We start from the raw sequence: 14,600 nt of genomic DNA, 5'->3' as shown, positions 1-14,600 counted from the left end.
TACATGCCCTTGACTGGAATCGAACCTGGGACCTTTCAGTTCGCAGGCTGATGCTCTATCCACTGAGCCAAACCAGTTAGGGAGCCAAATTCATTTATTAAATCTAGTAGTTTTTTTGAAGGAGTCTTTGGGGTTTTCTATGTACAGTATCATGTCATCTGTGAGTAAGGACAGTTTTACTTATTCTTTTCCAATTTGGATGCCTTTTATTTCTTCTTCTCTTATTGCTATGGCTAGCACTTCCAGTACTATATCGAACAGGAGTGGTGAAAGTGGGCATCCCTGTCTTGTTCCTGTTCTTAGTGGAAATGGATTTAGATTTTGCCCATTGAGTATGATGTTGGCTGTAGGTTTGTCATGTAGGTTTTATTATGTTGAGGCATGATCCCTCTATTCCCACTTTGCTGAGAGTTTTTATCAAGAAAGGATGTTGGATTTTGTCAAATGCTTTTTCTGCATTGATTGATATGATTATATGATTTTTGTCTCTCAATTTGTTTATGTGATATATTGCATTTATTGATTTGCAGATATTGTACCATCATTGTATCCCCGGAATAAATCCCACTTGGTCATGGTGTATGATATTTCTAATGTAATGCTGGATCCAATTAGCTGGAATTTTGTTGAGGATTTTAGCATCTATGTTCATCAAGGATATTGGCCTGTAGTTCTCTTTTTTTGTGGTATCTTTATCTGGTTTTGGAATTAGGGTATTGCTGGCTTCATAGAAAGAGCTTGGAAGTGTGCCTTCCTCTTGAATTTTTTGTAATAGTCTGAGGAGGATAGGTTTTAGTTCTTCTTTGAATGCTTGGTAGAACTCCCCTGTAAAGCCGTCTGGACCAGGGCTTTTGTTTGCTGGAAGATTTTTGATCACTGCTTCAATTTCTTCAGCAGTTATCAGCCTATTCAGGTTTTTTTATTCTTCCTGATTGAGTTTTGGGAGCTTATATTTTTCTAAGAACATGTCCATTTCAACTGTCCAGATTATTAGAATAGAGTTGTTCAAAGTATTTTTTTCATAATCTTTTGTATTTCTGTGGGATGGGTTGTTACTTCACCTCTTTCATTTCTGATTTTGTTTATTTGGGTCCTCTTTCTTTGCTTCTTGGTGAGCCTGGCTAGAGGTTCATCAATCTTGTTTATCCTTTCAAAGAACCAGCTCTTGGTTTTGTTGATCTTTTGTACTGTTTTTTTGGTCTCTATGTTGTTTATTTCTGCTCTGATCTTTATCATTTCCTTCCTTCTGCTTACACTGGGCTTTTCTTTCTACCTCTTTGAGTTGTAGGGTTAGATGATTTATTACCATTTTTTCTTGTTTTTTGAGGTAGGCCTGAAGAGCTATGAACTTCCCTCTCAAGACTGTTTTCACTGTGTCCCGTAGATTTTGTATTGCTGCGTTTTCATTGTCATTTGTTACCAGGATGCATTTTATTTCTTCTTTGATCTCTTTGGTAACCCAATCATTATATAATAGCATGCTATTTAGCCTCCAAGTGTTTGATTTTTTTCTTTGTTTTTATTGTAGTTGATTTCTAATTTTATGCCATTGTGATCTGAGAAGATGCTTGTTATGATTTCTATCTTCTTGAATTTGAAGAGACTTTGCCTGTGTCTCAATATGTGGTTTATCTTTGAAAATGACCCATGTGCTCTTGAGAAGAATGTATATTCTGTGGCTTTTGGGTGAAATGTTCCGAAGATGTCAATTAATTCCATCTGATCTAGTGAGTCATTTAGGATTGATGTTTCTTTGCTGATTTTTAATTTACAGGATTTATCCAGTGGTGTCAGTGGGGTATTAAAGTCCCAGACCATGACTGTATTGCTGTGGATATCTCCCTTGATATCTTCCAGAAGTTTTTTTATGTATTTGGGTGCTCCTTTATTGGGTGCATATATGTTTACCAGAGTTATATCTTCTTGTTGAATTGCTCCCTTTAGTATAATGAAGTAGCCTTCCTTATCTCTTGTTAGAGTCTTCACTTTGAGGTCTAATTTGTCAGATACAAGTATTGCTACCCCAGCTTTTTTTTTTTTCATTTCCTTTTGCCTGAAAAAATTTTTTTCCATCCTTTCACTATCAGTCTGTGTGAGTCATTTGTTCTGAGGTGGGTCTCCTGTAGACAGCATATATATGGGTCATGTTTTCTTATCCACTCAGCTACCCTATGTCTTTTGATTGGGGCATTTAATCCATTTACATTTAAAGTCGTTTTTGATAGGTACTTGTTTGTCACCATTTTTATTCTTTATGCCTGTGTTCCTTCTTCTCTTCCTATTTCTTCTTTTTACAGCAGTCCCTTTAGCACAGTGGTTCTCAACCTGTGGATCCCTTTGGGGGTTGAACAACCCTTTCACAGGGGTCGCCTAAGACCATAGGAAAACACATGTTGAATATATAATTACATATTGTTTTTGTGGTTAATCACTATGCTTTAATTATGTTCAATTTGTAACAATGAAAATACATCCTGCATATCAGATATTTACATTACGATTCATAACAGTAGCAAAATTACAATTATGAAGTAGCAACAAAAATAATTTTATGGTTGGGGGTCACCACAACATGAGGAACTGTATTAAAGGGTTGCGGGGAAGGTTGAGAACCATTGGTTTAGACCTTTGATTAGATAGAGAAATTTAAAAAAATTTTAACAAAACACATGGAATCCTACAAAATACATGCTTTTATTTTGACATGCTCTTCTGTGACTTGTTTTTTCACTTAGCAATCTAAAATATGCTGAATATTTTTCCATATTACTACACATAGATTTAGTTCATATCTCAAAACAGTTGCATATTCCCCATTGGGAATATCTGCCCTGGTCTATTTTACTATTCTCTTTTTATGAAGATGAGAAGCCAGCTGTTTGAAGAGCAGGGAGAGAAGGTGGGAAAAATAAATAAATAAAGAGAGGGACAATTGTATGATGGGAGGGAATCAGTCAGGGTACAAAGGTACTGAGGTAAGAGCCCAGAGACCAGACCATGGGATTCCCATGAGCACGGCTGTGTACTGGAGGGGGTGTGGTGCCCAGAGTAGGCTCAGGATGTTTTGGGGTTGAACCCTGCCTCCTAATTGACCCCTGGTGAATGTGATTCAATTTGTTGAGCATTGTTGTCATCAAAAGTTCGCCAGGTTAAATTCTGAGTCAGGACACATACCCAGGTTGTGGGCTTGATCCCCAGTAGGGGGCATGCCGGAGGCATTTGACCAACGTTTCTTTCTCTTTCCTTCCCTCGCTTTCTAAAATTAATTAATTGACTTAGTTATTTGTAAATCTTTATTCCCTAAATAATTTGTAGAAATGTTTATTGAGTTCCTCAAAAATCTATGTGAAATTTTGATTTTTTTAAATGAATTTTTTAATTGATTTTAGAGAGAGAACAGGATGAGAAAGAGAGAGAGACATCAATTTTTGTTGTTCCACTTATTTATGCATTCATTGGTTGATTCTTGTATGTGCCCTGACTAGCGATTGAATGCACAACCTTGGCATATTGGGATGAAACTCTAACCAATTGAGGTTACTGAACACAGATGAAATTTTGACTTTTTTTATTTTATTTTATTTTATTTTATTTTTTTTATTTTTCGCTAAAAGTATTACAAAGGGTATTACATAAGTGTCCTTCCCCCCCCCCCCCCACCCTTGACAAGCCCCTGCCCTCCCTTACCCCCCAGTGTCTTATGTCCGAAATTTTGACTTTTGATTGCATCAAATGTATTGGTTGACTTGGGTGGAATTGATATATTTAAAATATTGGCATGTATTCCAAGAGTATGGCTCTGTATTTATTCAGATCAACTTCTATGTTTTTCATAAAGGTTGTTTTAAATTAAATCTTTATTGTTGAAAGTATTATATATGTCCCCTTTTCTCCCCCATTGACCCCTTCTAGCCTGCCCTGCCACATTTCCCCTCCCTGCTGACCCCACCCCCTGCCCCCCACCTGCCCCAGGCCTTCACCACCCTATTGTCTGTGTCCATGGGTTATGCATATATGCATACAAGTTCTTTTATCTCTTTCCACCCGCCCCTCCTCTCCTTCTTCCCTCTGAGGTTCCAGTCTGTTCCATGCTTCTATGTCTTTGGATCTATTTTGGTCATCAGCTTATTTTGTTCATTAGATTCCACATATGAGTAAGATCATGTGATACTTGTCTTTCTCTGACTGGCTTATTTTGCTTAGCATAATACTCTCTAGGTCCCTCCATGCTGTCACAAAGGTGATAGATCCTTCTCATAAAAGTTTTTTTTATAAGACATCTTATATAGTTTTCATTAATGCCCAAATACTTCGCATATTTTTGGTTATTATTAGTAGTATTTTATTTTAAATTATACTTTTAGTTGCTTACTGACGGTGTGAGAAATGCTATTGGTTTTGTATATTGATTTAATATGCAGGGAACTTATTGAACTTATTAGTTCTAATAGTTTGTATCTAGATTATTTTTTTAAAATAGATTTTTATTGATTTCAGAGAGGAAGGGAGGGGGAGAGAGAGATAGAAACATCAATGATGAGAGAGAATAATTGATTGGCTGCCTTCTGCATGCCCCCTACTGGGGATTGAGCCCACATCCCAGGACCTCTTGGTCGATGGGATGATGCTTCATCTACTCACCACCACAGCCAGGCTATATCTAGATTCTATTACTATTTCTAGATAGGTAATACATTCATTTGCAAATAATGATAATTTTACCTCTTCCTTTCCAAATTTTATAACTCTTATTTCTTGTTATTACTTGATATAAGGTACAAGGAGGAATCTAAAGATTTAAAGAAATTGGAACATTATAGTGGATTTCTCTTTTGCAATCTGTTCATCTCCCCTCTAGCTATTATGTCCTGAAAGAACCCAGGAGATACTTCTCTCATTAAAGCACTGAGAAATGCTCTCATTGAATGAACACCAACTTTAAAAAATAGACCTATGGAGCCCAGCTGGTGTGGCTCAGTGGTTGAACCAGGGACCAGGAGCTCATGGTTTGATTCCTGATCAGGGCACATGCCCGAGTTGTGGGCTCGATCCCCAGTGTGGGGCATGCAGGAGGCAGCCAATCAATGATTCTCTCTCATCATTAATGTTTCTATCTCTATTTTCCTCTCCCTTCCTCTCTGAAATCAATAAACATATATTTAAAAAAATAGACCTATAGAGAGTGTTCTTTGTCAATATTTAGCTTCTGTGGGTAATATGAGGTAGAGGATGACCCCAATATTCCTAATTTGGACCAATTAAACCAATGCTAACTAGTCAGAATATTCCTGGAATTATTGTAGTTGTTCTGGAAGTCCTGGCCATCCACAGGACTCAGAATCACCTCTATTAAATTTTAAACAAGATTAGATCATTTCCACCAGGTGGTGCCATGCCTCAACCAGAACAGATGTGCTTAGGAAGCTCTGGATCTGAATCTATGGATCAGTACTAGTTTGGCTCACCCGGAGCATTTTATTAAATCCTCAATAACATATTCTTGCATTTTTGGCAATTGATGTTTTGGATTTGACTTTTTTTTGTGTTTTATTGGCATATTACCATAGAAATTTACCATATTTAGTATGTGGCATAATCTCTGTATTGTCTTTCTGACCTATAGAGTAAGAGTTATTATGGTAGGAAAGCCAAGTGGAAGCCCCTGGAATTCTTCTTTCCTATCATCATAGTGAAATTTTGTAGAACCACAGATATTAGTGCCATCATCAAAGAATTCTGAGACACAAAGATAGTGGTTCCTTTCTTAGACCCATGTAACTCACAAGTTTGATTGTACAAAAAGCAAATGAGTGTTAGAGAATGACAGTGGATTACTTTAAAGTTAATTAGGTGATAACCCCAAATGAATTTGTTATTCCATATGGTCTCCTTTTTTGGGGGGAAATAAACATAAGTCCTGATAACTAATACCTAGCTGTTCATCTAACAAATTATATTTATTCTTGACTCCAATAAAGTGAGAATATCTTTTTCCTAGGAGGGACAGCAATACAACTTCATTGTCTGCCATCAAACTTAGCTCAAAATTCTGACTCTGTGCTACAGGAGGATTTATTGTTTCATCAGTCCACAGGCTGCTACACACTAGCCCACTGCATTGATGACATTAGGATGCGATGACCTACATGCCTTTGTAAAAAACAATTATGTCAGAGGGTGGGAGAAGTATCCCATAAAATTACGGTGGCGTGTCATCTCACTGACATTTTTGGGGACCAGTTGGTTTCTCTCCAAATGGAAGGACTCATAGTTGCACCACTAAGAAAGAGGCATAATTTTTGGTGGGTTGTTGACCAGTAATGGTAAATCTGGTGGTAAAAATTTATGAAAAGTATAGCTTTGGCTGGTGTGGCTCAGTTGGTTGGGTCCTGTCCAGTGCACCAAAAGGTTGCTGTTTCGATTCCTCGTCAGAGCACATGCCCTGGTTGTGGGCTCGATCCCCAGTGGGGGTGTGTGCAATCAATGTTATGTTCTCACATGGATGTTTCTCTCTCCTCTCTCTTCCTCTCTCTAAAAATCAATAAACAAATTTCTTTAAAAAGAAAAACTATCATAACCTTACATAGGGAGATGTAATTCTAGGATGTAATTTAATTCTTTCAAGAATTCAAGTCTTAGAATAAAGGTTTGATTAGCTGAAGTGCTGCTGGCTATCCACAAAGATCACAGTGGGTAGTTGAGAAGGCAAGCTGTAAATATCAGCTATGGCCTTGGATTCAGTTGCATTTTAATGTACATATCGATATATTTTGGGGCTGATTTTCTCTTTGTTCTCCGTCTCCCTCAACATTTGATATAGAAAAAGATGCTTGTTAAATTAAAGAATAGTGGGCAAATTTTCAAGATGGAATATAAGAGAATTAAAAGATAGATGAGCATCATCCCGAGATGATCCTGACTACAATAATTGAGATTTTGGTTTAATCATGTTTAAGAGGGATTAAAGATATAAGAGGTAGTTGCATTATGTTATATATTATTGTTTTAAAAGTAGTGCAAGTGTGGGGAGAAACGTATATGTTGATTTTGGGGTGCCAAAAGGGTAGACTGTGGTGAAATTTTCCTCTCTCATGGGCACTTAGCATCTGAATTCCTTTCCCATGTTTAGAGGAATCTCCACACAACGCAGAGTCTGATTCTAATGCAAAAGTCATGGATCCCAGATATTTGCTTTCCCCACAGCTAGGTACCACCCCAGTCTTGGAATCGGAAGTTAGTGATGCGAAGGAACAATATTGTAGAGAATACGTTCTGGAAATGGGTATAGACACCAGCAGCAGCTACATGCAGTTACCAGAGGCAGCAGGGTAGCGGTTCTAATTCTCCTGGTCCATATCCAGAGTCCGTAGTGTTGGTGGTTATAAGCTGTGATGGTGGTGCTCAGTGACAACAGCCATGGTATCTTTGCCAGACCAGTCCTGTGATATCATTTTGAGATATGTCCTGGCTGCTCAGCCTCTCTGAGCTTTGTTCTCAGCATTTCTGAATTCTGAGATTGTCCCATATCATTTGAATGATTTCCATAATCAGTGTCTGTGGTTTGCAAATAAGAATCCTGATTAATAAAAGCTTTATTTTTTTATTTAAAAAATTTTTAATTTAATTTTTAAATTCTTTGTTGTTTAGAGTATTATACATAATACTAGAGGCTCGGTGCACAAAAATTGTGCAGGGGGTGGGGGGCGGGCAGCCCGGCCTGTGCCCTCTCACAGTCTGGGACCCCTCGGGAGATAATGACCTGCTGGCTTAGGCCTGCTCCCGGGTGACAGAGGGCAGGCCCAATCCCTAGGTGCAGCCCCTGATCAGGCTCAGAGGAGGGCCGATTGGGGAGTTGGGGCGCCGCCCCATCATGCACAGAGCAGGGCGGATCGGGAGGTTGCAATGCCACCCTCAGTCACGCTCAGGATAGACTGATTGGGGGGTTGGGGCACCGCACCCTGTTACACTCAAGGCAGGGTCAATGGGGAGGTTATGGTTCTACCCTGTCACACACAGAGCAGGGCCCGTGGGGGCGGGGGGTTGGTGCGCTGCACCCTGTCACACACAGAGCCACAGGGCAATCGGGGGATTGGGGAGCTCCCCTCCTATCAGTCACAGAGCAGGGCTGATCAGGAGGTTTGGGTGCTGCCCCCTGTCACGCTGATCCCAGTGCCGGGAGCCTCGCTGCTCCGCTGATCCCGGTGCTGGGAGGCATATTACCCTTTTACTATATAGGATAGAGGCCTGGTGCATGGGTGGGGGCTGGCTGGTTTGCCCTGAAGGGTGTCCTGGATCAGGGTGGGTGTCCCCATTGGGGTGCCTGGCCAGGCTGGCTGTGGGGCTGAGGGCTGTTTTCCCGCTGGCAGTTGACTAAAAGCTCCCAACTGCTCCTTGTTTTCTTTTTTTTTTTTTAATTCTGGGCCAGCTTTAGCTCTGAGGCCTCGCTGCTGAAAACATGGATACAATGTTGCGGTCCGGGGCTGACTGAAAGCTGGTTTTGTTTAGCTTCTTATTTGCAACATAGTAATAGTTGCTTAGAGTTGCAGTTGAGAGTCTGGCAAGTGAGGCGGGGAACGTTGGAGTCTGCAGTTCCTGGAGGAAGCAAGCCGCCCTGCTCGCTTCAGTGCATGGCTGCCGGCCGCCATCTTGGCTGACAGTTAATTTGCATAAGGATACGCTGATTAGCCAATGGGAAGGGTAGCGGTCATACGCCAATTACCATGTTTCTCTTTTATTAGTGTAGATTAAATATGTCTCCTTTTTCCCCCATTGATCTCTCCCTGGCCACCCCCACCCCCACCCCCAGAACATGCCCTCACCCCCCTAGTGTCTCTGTCCATTGGTTATGCTTATATGCATGCATACAAGTCCTTTGGTTGATCTCTTATTCCCCTCGACCCCTGCCCTGCCTTCCCTCTGAAGTTGGACGGTCTTTTCGATGCTTCTCTGTCTTCGGATCTATTTTTGTTCATCAGTTTCTGTTGTTCATTATATTCCACAAATGAGTGAGATCATGTGATATTTATCTTTCTCTGAATAGCTTATTTTGCTTAGCATAATGCTTTCCATGTCCATTCATGCTGTTGAAAATGGTAAGAGTTCCTTCTTTTTTACAGCAGCATAGTATTCCATTGTGTAGATGTACCACTGTTTTTTAATCCATTCATCTGCTGATGGGCACTTGGGCTGTTTCCAAATCTTAGCTATTGTAAATTATGCTGCTATGAACATAGGGGTGCATATATCCTTTCTGATTAGTGTTTCTGATTTCTTGGGATATAATCCTAGAAGTGGGATTACTGGGTCAAATGCGAGTTCCAATTTCACTTTTTTGAGGAAACACCATACTGTTTTCACAGTGGCTGCACCATCTGCATTCCAACTAGCAGTGCACGAGGGTTCCTTTTTTTCCATATCCTCACCAGCACTTGTTGTTTGTTGATTTGTTGCTGATAGCCATTCTGATAGGTGTGAGATGGTTTCATTGTAGTTTTGATTTGCATCTCTCAGATGATTGGTGACTTTGAGCATGTTTTCATATGTCTCTTGGCCTTCTGTATGTCCATCTTCGGAAAGTGTCAATTGAAGTCCTTTGCCCATTTTTTGATTGAATTGTTTATCTTCCTTTTGTTAAGATCTATGAGTTCCTATACATTTTTGGAGATTAGGCCCTAATGGGATATAACACTGGCAAATATGTTCTCCCATGCAGTGTGCTTTCTTATTTTGTTGATGGTTTCTTTTGCTGTGCAGAAGCTTTTTATTTTGATGTAGTTCCATTTGCTTATATTCTCCTTGTTCACCGGTAATGAACTCAAAAGAAAGAGAAACAAAACAAAAATAAATTACCATTGTCCTAGGAGCTGTATCGGTAAAGATATTGCTATGACATATGTCTGATATTTTTTAAAAAATTAAATCTTTGTTGTTCAGATGATTACAGTTGTTCCTCTTTTTTCCCCCCATAGTTCCCCTCCACCCGGTTCCCACCCAACCCTCTGCCCTTCCCCCTCCCCACTGTCCTCATCCATAGGTGTACGATTTTTGTCCAGTCTCTTCTCGCACCCACCACACCTCTTCCTCCCCGCCCCTGAGAATAGTCAGTCCACTCCCTTTCTATGCCCCTGATTCTATTATATTCACCAGTTTATTCTGTTCATCAGATTATTTATTCACTTGACTTTTAGATTCACTTGTTGATAGATGTGTATTTGTTGTTCATAATTTGTATCTTTACCTTTTTCTTCTTCTTCCTCTTCTTAAAGGATATCTTTCAGCATTTCATATAATACTGGTTTAGTGGTGATGAACTCCTTTAGCTTTTTCTTATCTGTGAAGCTCTTTATCTGACCTTCAATTCTGAATGATAGCTTTGCTGGCAAAAGTAATCTTAGTTGTAGGTTCTTCCTATTCATCACTTTGAATATTTCTTGCCACTCCCTTCTGGCCTGCATAGTTTCTGTTGAGAAATCAGCTGACAGTCGTATGGGTACTCCCTTGTAGGTAACTGACTGTTTTTCTCTTGCTGCTTTTAAGATTCTCTCTTTGTCTTTTGCTCTTGGCATTTTAATTATGATGTGTCTTGGTGTGGTCCTCTTTGGATTCCTTTTGTTTGGGGTTCTCTGCGCTTCCTGGACTTGGAAGTCTATTTCTTTCACCAGGCAGGGGAAGTTTTCTGTCATTATTTCTTCAAATAGGTTTTCAATATCTTGCTCTCTCTCTTCTTCTGGCACCCCCATAATTCTGATGTTGGTATGCTTGAAGTTGTCCCAGAGGCTCCTTACACTATCTTCATATTTTTGGATTCTTTTTTCTTTTTGTTTTTCTGGTTGGGTATTTTTTGCTTCTTCCTATTTCAAATCTTTGACTGGATTCTTGTGATCCTCTTCTCTGCTGTTGGAACTCTGTATAATATCCTTTATTTCAGTCAGTATATGCTTAATTTCTAGTTGGTCCTTTTTCATAACCTTGAGGGTCTCACTAGATTTCTTGAGGGTCTCACTACATTTATCGGTGGTCTCACCAGACTTTTTGAGGGTCTTACTAAATTTATCGGCGGTTTCTAGAAAGTTCTTGAAAAACCTTAAAAGTGTGGTTTTGAACTCTATATCCAGTTGTTTGCTTTCCTCCATTTCTGTCATTTGTGTCCTGTTTCTTTGTCTCCACATTTTTTATGCTTCCCTGTGTTGGTAGAGTGGCTTTGTGTGCTAGGTGTCCTATAGGGCCCAGTGGCTCAGCCTCCCCAATTACCTGAGGTGGACACTCTTGGTGAACCCCCTTGTGGGCTTTGTGCACAGTCTTGTTGTAGTTAAGCCTTGATTGTTGTAGGTATCACTGGGAGGAATTGACCTCCAGGCCAATTGGCTGTGAGAATCAGCTGTGTCTGCAGTGGGAGAACTTCTGTGCTGGAGACACCCTTCTGGGGCAAGACTTGCTTCAGTGGGGCTTTGGTGCTCCCTGAGTCTGCCCCCTGAGTGTGTCCCTTATGGATCTGAGGAGTTGTAATCTGGATGGTCCCACTCTGACCACTGGGTACACTGGCTCTTGGATCTCTAAGGAAGTGCTAATTTAGCCTCTGCCTGAGGCTACCCAGCAGGAGCTACGAAGAGATCTGCAGATTCCCCTTCCTTGTTTGGGGTTTGGAGGTGGCCAGATGAGGCCCATCTGTGAAGCAATGCAAGCTGCTGTGGGGCCTTGGGCCTTCTCTTGGAAGTTCTGTGTCTGTCTGGCCCAGCTGCAGTTCGTTAGGTAATTTTCAGATTGCAAAGTGCCCGGCCTTTTATATGCAAAAGCCTCTGTGCACAGCTTGGGTGGGGCGGGTCTCAAAGAATCAACAGGGTGGAGCAAGCAGCTATGGCTGCTCCCCAGTCCTACTCTAAAAGGCCTCGTGTCTCAGTGTCCCGGTAATCGCTGCAAGCACCTCTGAGAGAGCTTCCCTCGAGTTCCGACTGATGCCAGACAGTCCAGTTTCTCCCCGTATGAGTCTGGGTCCCCAGAGACTCGCCCGGAACTGGAGTTCAGAGCAGTCTGGAGCTTGAGACTCCCTCCCAATTGAAAAAGACAACCGTGTCCTCAGTTGCCAGCCCTTTCCACGTGCACCTCCATACCTCTGCACTTTACTTCCGCACCTCCTCTGAGTCTCAGTGTGCTTTTCTCTCCTTCTATTTGTAGAATTTCCACTCAGCCAGCCTTCCTGTGGTTCTGGATGATGTCCGTTTTGTCTTTTAGTTGTATTTTTGAAGTGATTGTGCGAGGCAGCAATGTCAGGTGTTTACCTATGCCGCCATCTTGGTTTTTTTATGTCTGATATTTTGATGCCTATGGATTCTACTAAGATTTTTATGGTTTCCTGTCTTATGTTTAAATCCTTTATCCATTTTGAGTTTATTTTTGTGTATGGGTAAATTGGTGGTCTAGTTTCATTTTTTTGCATGTATCTGTCCAATTTTTCCTACACCATTTATTAAGAGGCTGTCTTGACTCCATTGTATGCTCTTGCCTCCTTTGTCAAATATTAATTGAGCATAATGGCTTGGGTCTATTTTTGGGTTCTCTGTTCTGTTGCATTGGTCTATATGTCTGTTCTTGTGCCAGTACCAGGCAGTTTTGAAAACAGTGACTTTGTAATATAACTTGATACCTGGTATTGTCATCCCTCCAACTTTGTTCTTCTTTCTCAAGATTGCTGTGGTTATTCAGGGTCTTTTTTTATTCCATATGAATTTTTGGAGAGTTTGTTCTAGGTCTTTGAAATATGCCATTGGTATTTTAATGGGGATTGTATTAAATCTATAGATTGCTTTGGGTAGTATGGTCATTTTAACGATGTTGATTCTATCATTCCATGAACATGGTATATTCTTCCATTTGTTTATGTCTTTCTCTATCTCTTTTTTCAATGTCCTGTAGTTTCTGAGTACAGGTCTTTTATCTCCTTAGTTAAGTTTATTCCTATGTATTTTAATTTTTTGGTGCAATGGTACATAGGATTTTTTTGTTTTGTTTTGTTTCTCCTTCTTTTGAGTTCATTACCGGTGTACAAAAAAGCCATAGATTTCTGGGTGTTAATTTTGTATTCTGCTACATCACCTAATTCTGGGATCCCTTGGTGGATGTTGGAGAGCTGGTTTCGGCCCAATTCCCGTAGCCCAGGCCGAAGGTCCCCACTGGTGCACGAATCTGTTCACTGGGCCTCTAGTTTTATTACAATAACATTGAGAAATTGTTGAATACTTACCATGTTTCTACTTGTCCTGGGAGGGATTAGCCTAGTGAAAAAAATGAAGTTTTTGGTTTCCTTCCAGCGCAAATATTTACAGGTTGGTACCTGTCCATTTTAGCTTTTCTTGTTTAGTCACTTCTTGTTTCTCCTATAGATTATTTTTAAAGTAAAATTTCTAATGAAATATAAACAGAAAACTACAGATTTTAACTATACGGCTTGCGAGGATATAAAAGAAAAGGAACCCTCATGCACTGCTAGTGGGAATGCAGATTGGTGCAGCCACTGTGCAAAACAGTATGGAGTTTCCTCAAAAAAGTAAAAATGGAACTCCCATTTGACCCAGTAATCCCACTTCTAGGAATATATCCCAAGAAATCAGAAACACTAATAGGATCTTGGTGAGGTAGCAGCGGAGCCTTGCTCTCCAAGTCTTGCAATGTTGCCCAAGGATGATAAGAAGAAGAAAGATGCTGGAAAGTCGGCTAAGAAAGACAAACACCCCCATGAATAAGTCTGGGGGAAGGCCAAAAAGAAGAAGTCGTTCAAAGGCTAAATTTGGGACAAGCTCAATAACCTAGTCTTGTTTGACAAAGAAGCATATGACAAATTCTGTAAGGAAGTTCCCAACTATAAGTTTATAACCTCAGCTGTTGTCTCAGAGAGACTGAAAATTTGCTGCTCCTTGGCCAGGGCAGCCCTTCAAGAGCTCCTTAGTAAAGAACTTATTAAACTAGTTTCAAAGCACAGAGCTCAAGTAATTTACACCAGAAACACCAAAGGGATTTGGTGGGGATGCCCCGGCTGTTGGAGAAATTTCTATAAGATTGAAAAGCAGGAAAAACTAATCTATGGTAATAGACATCAGAATAGTGGTTACTTTTGGGGATAGTGATTGGAAGGAGCTTAAGGGGTGGGGGGCTTCTGTAGGGGCTGCTGTAGGGCTGTAATGTTCTATTTTTTTCTTTTTTTTATTTAATAAAGGTTTATTTTTCAAAATGTACAGCCAGTCAGACCTGTTGTTCGTGCATCTTCTCCAACAGCTGGTCATCCCCACTTTTGGTGTTTCTGGTGTAAATTACTTGAGCTCTGTGCTTTGAAACTAGTTTAATAAGTCCTTTACTGAAGGGCTGCCCTGGGCAAGGAGCAGCGAACCTTCAGTCTTTCCGAGACAACAGCTGAGGCTATTGTGTTAAGGCTATTGTGTTGCCTGTTGTACTTCATTATTAATGATTATGTATAGCCGAAACCGGTTTGGCTCAGTGGATAGAGCGTCGGCCTTCGGACTCAAGGGTCCCAGGTTCGATTCCGGTCAAGGGCATGTACCTGGGTTGTGGGCACATCCCCAGTGGGAGATGTGCAGGAGGCAGCTGATTGA

The 14,600-nt window shown here is 40.6% G+C and overlaps 1 pseudogene; it reads left to right on the top strand.

Annotated features, from left to right (window-relative positions):
• Positions 1–13,661: 13,661 nt before the first annotated feature.
• On the top strand, positions 13,662–14,070 carry LOC139002662 (small ribosomal subunit protein eS25-like; annotated as a pseudogene).
• The last annotated feature ends 530 nt before the right edge of the window (positions 14,071–14,600 follow it).

The sequence above is a fragment of the Myotis yumanensis genome, unplaced genomic scaffold (genome assembly GCF_028538775.1).
Source record: "Myotis yumanensis isolate MYYU_CA2020_CCGP unplaced genomic scaffold, mMyoYum1.0.hap1 SCAF_2, whole genome shotgun sequence".
Classification (NCBI taxonomy): domain Eukaryota; kingdom Metazoa; phylum Chordata; class Mammalia; order Chiroptera; family Vespertilionidae; genus Myotis; species Myotis yumanensis.
Note: the sequence above shows the minus strand (reverse complement) of the source record. Positions and strands in the feature narration are given on the sequence as shown.